Below are 11,514 nucleotides of genomic sequence, written 5' to 3'. Positions count from 1 at the left end.
GGAATGTATTACACTGGGCAAATTAAAGGGAATCAAATCTTGGCAGGGGATGATGCAGGAAACAGAATATGCCTGATTTTCTTTCCTGGAAAAATAATAGATGGAAATACAGGAAGGCTTTGTTAGCTGGGATGCACTTCTCCCTCCTTGTATTTCCTCTGCCTGCTCCACTCAAATGCTTATTGCCTAGGCTAAAAACAAAAATCTACCCCTAATTTGCAGATGGCTGACTCTTCAAAGCCAAGATGTCAGAGCTAATTCAAAATTGACTGTTCTCCTTATCTTCCTTCTGTAGATGACATACACACTTCTACAGATTAACTATTTGCAGTATCCTGCAAACTATGTCTGCGGGATTTAGCCCTTCTAAAGCTGTGCTTTTTTTAAAGATCATTTTACGATTTATTGTCAATTTATATACACCTGTGCTTTAAATCCTTGATGGATACAGTACCGCATGAATCCTGTGCCCTATAGCCTTAGCGGGCAGATTACTGTTGAACTTGGCACGCATCATGCCACTGTTTCCATGAGCACGGGTCACTTTACCCCAAATGACACGAGTCTTGTTTGGTTTACCGCCAGGATTGACAGTATTGTTCTTTGCTTTGTAGACATAAGCACATCTCTTGCCCAGGTAAAATTCTGTTTCATTGTGGCAATGAACACTCTCAACGTTGAGGACAGCAGGGTGCTCTCTTTGGTTTCGAAGACCTCGTTTATAGCCAGTAAACACAGCTTTGCACCATAATCTTCCGGGCATTGCGAGAGCGCTGGGGGCAACTGGATCACCCGCCCTGACAATAAAAATGGAGGAAGAACTTTTATGCAAGCAGAAATTAATCATAGAAAATGGCTAGTGTTTTAAAATACTTGTCAATATCACCACTACTTTTTGAATGCCAAAGATCAATGGCAGTTGCACGAACAAAGAGAGTTAGATTTTTAACTTGCCTCCAAATTTTGCATTGCAGATTACAGAGTTCATTGAATCTTAGAATCATGGACTCCCACAGTGCAGAAGGAAGCCATTCAGCCCATTGAACCTGTACCGACAACAATCCCACCCAGGCCCTTATCCTCATAACCCCCTGACACTAAGGGGCAATTTTGCATGGCCAGTCCCCCTAATCTGCACATCTTTGGACTGTGGGAGGAAACCGGAGCATTCGGAGGAAACCCTTGCAGATACAGGGAAAATGTGCAAACTCCACACAGACAGTGACCAAAGCTGGGAATCGAACCTGGGTTCCTGGCGCTGTGAGGCAGCAATGCTAATCACTGTGCTGCCCCTTGTTACCAAACTTTCCTATTTTTATTCCCAATGATTTCGATGGAAAATAAGATTGTGTTGATCCGATAAAATTCAACAGATGCACAGTTCCCGATTTAATCCTGGCTCACAAGTTGAAAATCTAGTCCAAAGTATCATAACATTACAATACATATATTTAAGAATGTCCAACTGAACATTTTATTGAGCCTATAAATTAAGTTTGCCTTGGGATGTCTCTTTTCTGAAATCTTTGGAAGTTGGATTCAGTTATTATTCACCTATGACACTATGAGAGTCATAGATAGAGTTGACTGTCAGAATCTTTACCCCAGAGTTGAAATGTCTAATACTCGGGGCGTGCATTTAAGGTGAGAGGGGGAATGTTCAAAGGAGATGCAAGGGGCAAGTTTTTTTACACAGAGGGTGGTAGGTGTATGGAATGTGCTGCCAGGGGTGGTGGTGCAGGTAAATACAATAGGGGCATTTAAGGGGCTTTTATAGAAGCACATGAATATGCAAAAAATAGAGAGACATGGACCAAGGACAGGCAGAACAGATTAGTTTAATTTGGTATCATGTTTGGCATCATGGTCCAAAGGACCTGTTCCTGTGTTGTACTGTTTTATGTTCTATTTCAGAATGTAAAACACTCCATTTGTTTACAACTATTATACTCAAATATATTCATCTCAAAATTGGCATAGCTATATCACTGGTAAAATGTTTCACAAACTGAAATCCAAATAGATTTTAAAAAATGAAGTGTTTTTACAAATATGCACTTTCGTGCAATCCAAACCACCAGCTTAATTTAACATTATGAAAACAAGTATTGACCTAAAATTCCTAATCCTTCATTCTGCTGAAATTTGATTCTCCTGTGCACCTGTGTGTGAAATAAGTAATTAAAAGAACATCTGGCATTAAATAAAAATGTACTTTTCTCAAAGCATATTAAAATGTCATAATTATCTTCTCATTAGCTGCTTGGGAGCAGCACAGCCAAGTATATTTCATCAAATTTGTTTTGAATGTTTACAGTGCAACCATACAGAGGTTCTTAGCAATTTTATTTAAGAAACATAAATAAAATAAATGTTTCAAAAATACGGAGCTAAAGCATAACCCTTTCCTTGGTGAATAACGTTGGGTGGGATTCTCTGAACTCGTCCGTAACTGCCCCACTGCCAGCAAGAACGAAGAATTTGGCATTCAGCCAAAACTTCATTGGCACCAGAGAGTCCCAGCCGCAGATGCGGTTGGACATTATCGGCGATTAGGTATACTCTGTATTGTGTAGATACAGTACAGAATGTACACACTCACAATTTTCCAAATGCATAAATGGTGAGTAAGCTACCCCATCCCTTTGCATGTGTAAACACAACATAAAATGTGTCACCTTTTCTAAAACAGTGCACGCAGTACAAGTTATAATACATAACCTAAATTAATTCATTCCTCGTAGAACTGGGTTCGACTCACTGCTAAAAAATTAAAACACCAGTGCATAAATTATAATAGAATTTTAAAAATACGCTAGAATTTTAAAAAGATGCTGAGCACTGGTTGGCAGTGGGCAAGACATTTATCTGACCTTGGAATGAAGTCCTGCCTTGGACAGCTGTCAGCCAATCTGATTGGCTGACAGCTCTCCAACCCATCCAAGCACAGCACGGCATGGGGCAGAAGCAGTATTGCAGCATTCTGCCTGAACTAAGTCCTAGGATCATTCCCGAGTTAAGTACAGTGGTCCTGGGGATGGGATACTTGAGGATGCTCCTGGGGACCGTGAGAAAGGCGATCATAGCAGCAGGGTGTAGGCCAGGAGAAAAGGGAGGTTCGGAGCTCCCAGGTGCCAGAGTAGAGGGCACCTCAAATCTGAAAGGGCCTTCTGATTGAGGCATCCTGCCACTTTCATGTCCATCATTGAGAAAAGTTGAAAAGCAGATTGCACATTGGCCTATTCTGCACGTGCAATGACCTAAGAATTGCACAGGAAATATTATATTCCAGGCAATAGGGCAGATAATTCCTTCAAATGGCCCAATAACTTTTGTTGGTGATCCACTCCTGTGCCCACCAACCATTGGTTACAGCAGTGACCTGGAGCAAAGGCTGATGCAGCTGAAGAGCAAGCATGGGATAATATATGGATGTGCAGCACAGTCATCACGTGCTATTTTACACTCTTCTGGGTCAAGCATGCAGCTGCCCAGAGCACATAAAATTCTGCCATCAGTTTCATAAATGTATCACTTTTCACATCAGTCTACTTTTCACTTCCAGCAGCTACAATCAATAATGTTTATCTTCTTGTGTTCTGTTGCAAGCGCTTACTATAAATGTTTGATGTTGTACATGGAAATGACAGCATGCTTTCAGGTATTCTATCATCCTTGTCCATATTTTGTGCTGAAGCCAACAAATGCTGATAGAAAACCAAGAACAGTAACCAATAATTTAATGAAAAATGATTCAACCTAAAATTCGCTGCCTCGTGTCGAATTTATTAGCTGGAGGCTTTCAAAGTTTCATTCCGTGCATTTCTTGAATTAATAAACAATCAGGTAATCAGTCTTGAAGTCTGCATTCAAGTTTTGAAGATAATATAGAATTAATATTGATTGTTCATTTTGCTATAATCTGTTTTGAAAGAGAGCAGCAAATCAGTTTTCGGTGGAACGATAAAGCCAAAGGATTAGGAGATGGCTGAATGACAAGATATTCTTGAGACATCTGTCATAGGTCAACAAGCCTACAATCAGTCAGTCAATTCAGAGAAGCAACGAATCAACTACTGATGGCAGCCTGGTCAATTCATTTAAGAGAAGTCAAATGTAGGAAGAAATTAGAGAGATTTATTCCCAAATGCTGCTTATTCAAAACACTGGAACATATGAAAATAGCTTTGAAATTTCTGATTGCTCAAACACTGTATGATCTTGATTTTTAGTGAATGTAATATGCAACTTCACTCTGAGAGGATTGTCCTATGATGAAAAGCTGAATAAATTGAATTCATGTTCTCTGGAGTACAAAAGAATTAGAGGCGATTTCATTGAAACATATAAGATTCTGAAGGGACTGGAGAGAGGGTAAATACTGAAAAGTTAGGCTGCAATTTCAGCCCCCCTACCAGGGATGTTTTGGGGAAGGGGAGGCATGTAAATTACATTGGGTGGCTAGCCCACTGCATCCCTGTCCCCCTCCAAGCTGACTCCCATTACAGGCTAGGTGGGTGGGCACCAAAATCAGCAGCCTGCCTGTCACATGTAAATAAATAAAAGTCTATGATGAATGCACAACAAAGCTTTGAAGTGCAGAGATAACACACTAGTGAGGATATGATAGACACACAGGGCCCTTGTGGTGAGACTGCAGCACACAGCCTGACAGTTCAGTGATTGAGACATCGAGAAGACCAGCATCGGGTTAGCTTAGTGGGAAAGGCAAGTGACCAGGGTATGGGTCGGATCGATAGTGAGCGTGAGAGTGGCAAACAAAAAAAAAACACAAAATCTTGTAGAAATCAGGTGGGAAAAATATTGGGCAGAGCTTTGGAAAAATGCAAGAAAGAGGCTACAATAATGCTCATCCAGGATATTATATGAGAAGGAAGGTCAAAAGGATATGGTCAGAATGTCTATTAAGTTGAACTGGGATGCGATTCAAAATCTTTAAACAGCGTACAGTGCTATGGATTCTTGATTCAGATGTATCCGAAATACACAAGTAATCCATAAATAAAAATCACTTGGCAATTGGGAACAGAGCTGTACACAGGCTGAAAACATCAACAGAAGAACTAAAGGATCCGCAGAAGATATGAACTATATTGGTAGACTGGTTCAGAATCAAGTTAAACATCCCTTTTAATTGACCAGAGTTCATGTCATTTTGACAACTTACAGAATTCATAGACTGTTTTGTCAGCAGATGCACAGAAAAGTGTACATACTGTTATTTTTCAAATGCAGAGCTAAAGAACAGGCTTGAGTTGGTGATACATCCACTCCCATGGAAGCTTTCCAGAAAGACCTGCTAGACAAGCCCAAGATGTACAGCATCTACTCAAAAATGTATGTAAGCACAAAGTGATTCTCATAGGCAATTGAAGTAACGTCCTAAATATGAACTCAAACATTAACATGCTCAGGAGAACACCCAAACCCCACAAAATATGTGGAATGTCTGGACCTCTGCATGCACCTGGGAAATGCCTAGCTTTTCATCAATTCTTCAATGCAGGTTGCAGAAAAGGCCATTGGTAGCAGCAGTGACCTAGAACAAAGGTTGATGCAGCTACAAAGAGCCAGATACTGATCCTGCAATGGGCATTGTCAAGCAATAAATATGACCATCTGGCATCCCGGTATAAACATGTACACAAAGTGAGTGACAAATCAAAAACTGATAACAAAATATACAATGAGACGAAGGGTGATGAACTCTGGATTCACATTGTCAATCTTGTGGGAAACATAAACGCCATCACAATGTCCAAAGCGTTTGCCAAAATTCAAATTACCTGTCTGGCAAAAGTCGTTAATCACTTGTTATTGGTCAAGGTTGATATAAGGGAAAGTGCCAAGGTACCACCTTTGAGAATTCTAAAAGGCATGGAAGGCCATGATGAAACCTGCTACTGTATAACTTGCAGTTTACTAATTCCATAGTCCTGGGGTGCAAGTACCCCAATCAATCCTTCTGGATGCCACAGATATTCTATCTACATTGTGGAGCCAAAGGCCCAGTAACTATAGGTGTACCGGCATACCGTGATTTCACACTGGTGACAATCCACAGAATTAATCAGATCTTGAATAGCAGATTAACTTCAGAAACTGCTCAAATTGCATCAGGCCATGGCTCGGTATTGAAATTTTCAATAAAATTGGAAGTTTCAAGGGGGCTGCAATGTTACACGCAGAAGAACGCAAGCTTGTTAATTGATCTACTATATTTTGGCACAAAGCAAATGTCAGCAGCTTCAAAAGTAATGCTGAAAGATTCTACAATACAGAAACTGTGGAAAATCATAACTAAAGGATGACCTAATCAAATTCAGCATGTCCACCAACATATGAGACCAGTTAGTCTTACTGGAATGAGCTAGGCATATCCCAGAGAGTCATTTTTAAAGGCAGGCATGTCATCATATCAGAACCTTTGCAAACTGATGTTCCTCAACAACTTCAGCATTTACAGATGGGCATATATCGGGCAAGAAGACTTGCGAGAGAGACAGTCTATTGGCCAGATATGAACAATGACATTGAAGGTATTGTCAAGAAATGTAAGGCATGTCAAGAGCATATACTATGTCAGCACAAAGATGCACTGCTTCGCCATTAAGTTCCTAGCCATTCTTATCCAAAATCACATTTGACCTTTTTCATGTCCGCTGCACTGATTCCACCTTCACTGTTGATTACTTTTACTAAGTACACTATTATTCAACAATTGCACAATACATCAAACACAACTGTCGCTCATCCTCTAACTGCTATTTTTAGTCTATTTGGTGTGCCTAAAGAGATCCTGGATAATGGTCCACAACTTGTTGATAAACCATTTTAGGACATGTGGAATAGGAGAAGTGGAATTTCAGACACACTATTACCATTGATCTTATGGCAAAGCTGAATGAATTGTTCACACAGTGAAATCACTAATTCTCAGCTGTAGATAGACCAAGCAAGAGATACACATTGCAATGTTGCATCTGCGAGTTATACTTTTAGTCCAGTTATTCTATCACCAGCAGAGCTCACACCTGGCAGACCAATGCAAACCAATTTATCTACTCTTACTCATTCTACTCTCCCAGAAACTAGAGAACAACTTTTAAAACTGCAAAAGGTGAAAAAAATTGCATTGTAAAACTACAAGTACAGAATTACCACACTTACAGTTGGACAAGTTCACATCCAGGATCTCACAGAAGGCACGTGGCAATCAGCTAAGGTGGCAAGGATTTTTTTGGAACGAAGTTCCTATGAACTCATTACATTCAGACTTAATAGTGTGGTGTAACTGAGGGCAATCAGATCCATTTAGATCCTCAGAAATTGTGCAGTTCTATTGCCTCTAGGATAAAATGCCAAAATGCAACTAGGAACAAGACCCATTAATGACAATTCCACATGTTGGTTTCTGTTTCCTTAAAAAAAAGTTTGCAGGTAACTATTTATAACTGTACAATTTTAAGATAGAACAATGAAAAAAAGGAACAAGTTGAGCAATTAAAGACACATCCAGACAAGCCTACCATTACAAGATTGTACCAGTAGATTACCTATACATGTTAAAGACTCACAGATTTACCAGTTCTATACACAGATGTAATAAAAATGAACATGTATTGTGAATAGTTATATTTTATTGGAAGGGCGGAAAGTATCTTTAAAAAAATAGGGAATATTGTAATATGTCTTTCAGGGAGAGCAGCTATCACTTTAAGGGAAGTATGCTATGTGAGCCAACCTCAGTTTCACTTTGCCTTGGAGCAGACCACAGTAAGCACAACCTGATCTTGATGTCTTCAAGATTGCTATCCATGTATATCTGTTCACATGTGCCTAGAATTAATAAATTAACCCACAACGTATTTGTAGAATCCCTTTTGAGTGATTGGTGCCTTTATATCAGTAAAACACCCAAGACAGGGTGGGTTTCTTCCAGGTGTATAGGCTTCTGGCCACCTTTCCTTCCAGGGCTATGAGTAGTCCACCCCCATATAAAATGCAGCCAGTTGTTCCACTTGGCTGGGGAACTTGGAACACTGGGACACAATATCAGGATAAGGGAATTACCACTCAAAGTTTTCTCTAGCAAATATTGCGCATTGAGGAAAGGAAAGATAAGTATCCAACTTTGTGCTACTAACAAAGAACTTCACCTTCAGCTCATATCCAGCGCAGGCAGTGCAGTTTTCCAATAATCACAAGATTGTACACAATACTTCCCAACACTTCCAATAGATCCTTTCACTGCATGAGTCTCTTGCCAAAAGTTCAATATAAGAAAATTACCCTCAGTGTGATAGCTTTATAATGAACATTTTATAAAATTAAATAATGGCAGTGCCCGTGGCACTGACTAGAAGGATATTTTCTCAGTCAATCAGTATTAATGCTGTCCATTTATCACTGAACACACAACTTTCACAAATTGGCTGATATTATGAATGTAAATTAAGACATCCTATTAACACAATTGTAATTCTGCAAATATAATGACCCAGACTTTGTTGCCAAAATAATGGGGAGTTTAATGGAATTCTCCATTATTAATCTGTAAAACTTTTTGCAAATTGTAATGAGGAAGCGGTACTGCATGAATTCCAAGTTGCCACAAGTTTCTGGATGGTTTGTGCCCCACAGCTGTGAGCTCTAGAGAGATGGCAGTGCACCCTCAACCCTCACTCTCCCCATCACTTTCATGATTACTGTTTTTGCATATTATTTGCTGAGTAAATTTGTTGCAGAAAGTTAGAATTTGTACATCAAAGCATAAGTACCTTCTTTAAGGACACTTTTTATGTTCCTGAAATGTCATTCAAACATTTTAGCTCAGAAAATTTAGAAGCAACAGGATAGAAATATGATCCTGTGGTGCCCAAGTTTTCAGTGTTGCAGGTGCTGTTTTGTCTGAGATGGTGTCCATTTTGCACACACCTACACACAACTCTGTTGTGGGCTGAGCCTAATGGGGCTTTGGTCAGGATTAAACTTTCCCCAGGTCAGGAGTGGGCTATTAATAAATGCAAATAAGGGGCTGACACCTGGCTCCATCTGGCAACTTTGGTTTATGGTCAGTGTGGCCAGCACCACAGCTGATTGCCTCTGAAAAAGAACCTAAAGCAAGGCAGCACAGAATGAAAGTAAAGTTAGTACTCACCTTAATTACACTGCCCCCAGTCCTGAGATCTCTGACCTCACTCCTGGCTCTGATGTCCAGATGCTCACAATTTTCCTCTGGCCCCGGCCACAATGGTCTAGCACCTCCCTTCCCTATCCTAATCGTATCATGAATTCCGTTAACCAAATGTCAGACTGCCAGGATGAACTTTCCTGACTTCCTAGTCCACATCTCCTGCCCCACTCTGAGGCCATGGGGTTCCATGTCAGATCCCCATTGAATGTATTCAATGTATTCAAGAGACAGCTAGATAAAGCATTTGGGGTGAATGGGATCAAAGATTATAGAGAGAAAGCAGGATTAGGCTACTGAGTTGGATGATCAGCCATGATCGTGATGATTGGCGGAGCAGGATCAAAAGTCCAAATGGCCTCCTTCTGCTCCTATCACCTATGTTACACTGTATGATCTAACCACCTAACTGAACATTGGCTCTTATCAATCACTTTCCATGTGACAATGAGGTGCCAGGCTCCAAGTCCCATTCTCTTTTTTTGTCCTCGTTTCAGTGCAGACTGTTAACACGGGAATGAAAGTTGCTGAATTTCTAAGTATTTTAAAATTATTGTTTTTTTTGCTCTCTTAACTCAATCTTTTGTTCTCTTTATCTCTCTTTCCATACCTGATTTGATTACAGTTCCTTCTTCATTGTTCCTGTGTCTTTCTGAGAGACTCTGTCCCTTCATTTACCAAGTATCCAGTTGCCCTCACTCTCACTTGAAGTAATTTACATTGCAAATGTTTCCAATCTCAAGGTTGAGGGTCAAAGTTTAACTAAGCAGCACACTGTGAACTGCTCGAAGTATACATAGGCCAAAATAATTTACAAAAAGCAGCAAAATTCGACAAAGCCACATCCTAGGGTTCCAGGGCATTTTTTTTCAAAAAGCCTACTAAGTAAGAAGAGGGAATCTTCAGCTGCACAAATCTGTCTGACCTGAACAAAATTGCCCAAAATGAACAAAATGTTCACTATCAATAACAATAGAGTGCTGAGGACCACAGTGCTCAACAAGAGCGGTAGACCATAGTACCATAGGAACATGCGAGATTGAAGAAAACCAGAGTAAAGTTTATTAATGTCACACAAAATAAGAAAGGTAATTCATAATATTCAAAACACTGAGGGATATGGAAACCGTGTCTGTATGTACTTTAGGATCGGGTTATGCTGGAATTTCTTAATGTGTATTTTCTGACTGTAATATGATAGAGATTATGGATCGGGACATCATGTCTAATATTGTCTGAAAGCTATAAGCAGGAATACAATATGCAATTTATTAGATTTTTCACTAACATCTGCACAGATGTTGCTAAGCAGAGTCACAATCATTTTTGATAGCTACGCAGATGACTTTCCTGGATGGACAGAAGAGAAAAGAGAAACAAACAGAGAATGATGAAACAGTGAAGATGACAAAGATGAAGAAGGAGTAAGATGAAGAAAAAGAGAAATTGAATCCTGCAGTGTTTTGATACAAAAGTCTGAATTTTTCAACTGCATTCATCTGATATTTGCAAACTAAAAAAGTTGGGCAGAGATCCATTACATGGGAATTCTGCGCCATTGTCACTCACCTACTTTCCACTATTAATTTTAGTTGCCTCCAGGAGGTCCAGCCTATTTTTGAGTTGTTCTGTTTGAATGAAGGAACAATTACATCAAATGTCATATTTTTCAACATTGGCACTTCATCCATGCTATCTTATATAAGTGTCCAGGGTTACTTAGTGTTTTAGGGAAGGTGGAAAAATTCTAAAGAGCTGAACATTAACATGGATAGACATTTTGAAGCTTATTTCTAACTTATTTTTGATAGCATTTTTTATTGTTGTTGTTAACTACTTTCATGGTGCAGTTTGCTGTTGAACTGTGATTTCCCCACACCAATTCAAACAGTGAACCAAAGTGTCCCATTGGTAATGCTGTGGGTTCTTTGCCTCTGAGAAGGATAGGAGGAGGAACAACAAAGGAATGACAGACTGGTCAGGCAGTACTTGAGACAGAAGCCAACACCCCATACAACAAAATACACAGGCAAATACACCTTTATTTGTGTGTGACTGAAAGAGGGTACCTTCAGTAACTTAGTATTAAATCTACAGCTCAATTCCACTACACACACTGTGCTGCCAGTAACTGTGAGATATTTGTAACTGTAATGCATTCCAAGCTGGACATGGTACCAAGCCCTTGATCTCCACCACCTAGAAGGCAAATTAGAGCAATAGATTCAAGGGGACATCATAAAATTCCCCTGCTAATTGGGGGCTGGTAAGAATTTCTTCACATATAGAAGCAAATACTG

General features: G+C 39.7%; 1 pseudogene; it reads right to left on the bottom strand.

Moving 5' to 3' along the window:
• Nucleotides 1–430: 430 nt before the first annotated feature.
• On the bottom strand, nucleotides 431–787 carry LOC145345449 (large ribosomal subunit protein eL33 pseudogene; annotated as a pseudogene).
• Between the last annotated feature and the right edge of the window lie 10,727 nt (nucleotides 788–11,514).

Source organism: Carcharhinus amblyrhynchos, chromosome 7 (assembly GCF_965287045.1).
Source record: "Carcharhinus amblyrhynchos chromosome 7, sCarAmb.v2.hapA, whole genome shotgun sequence".
NCBI lineage: Eukaryota > Metazoa > Chordata > Chondrichthyes > Carcharhiniformes > Carcharhinidae > Carcharhinus > Carcharhinus amblyrhynchos.
The sequence above is the reverse complement of the archived record's forward strand: the minus strand, read 5'-3'. Positions and strand labels throughout refer to the sequence as shown.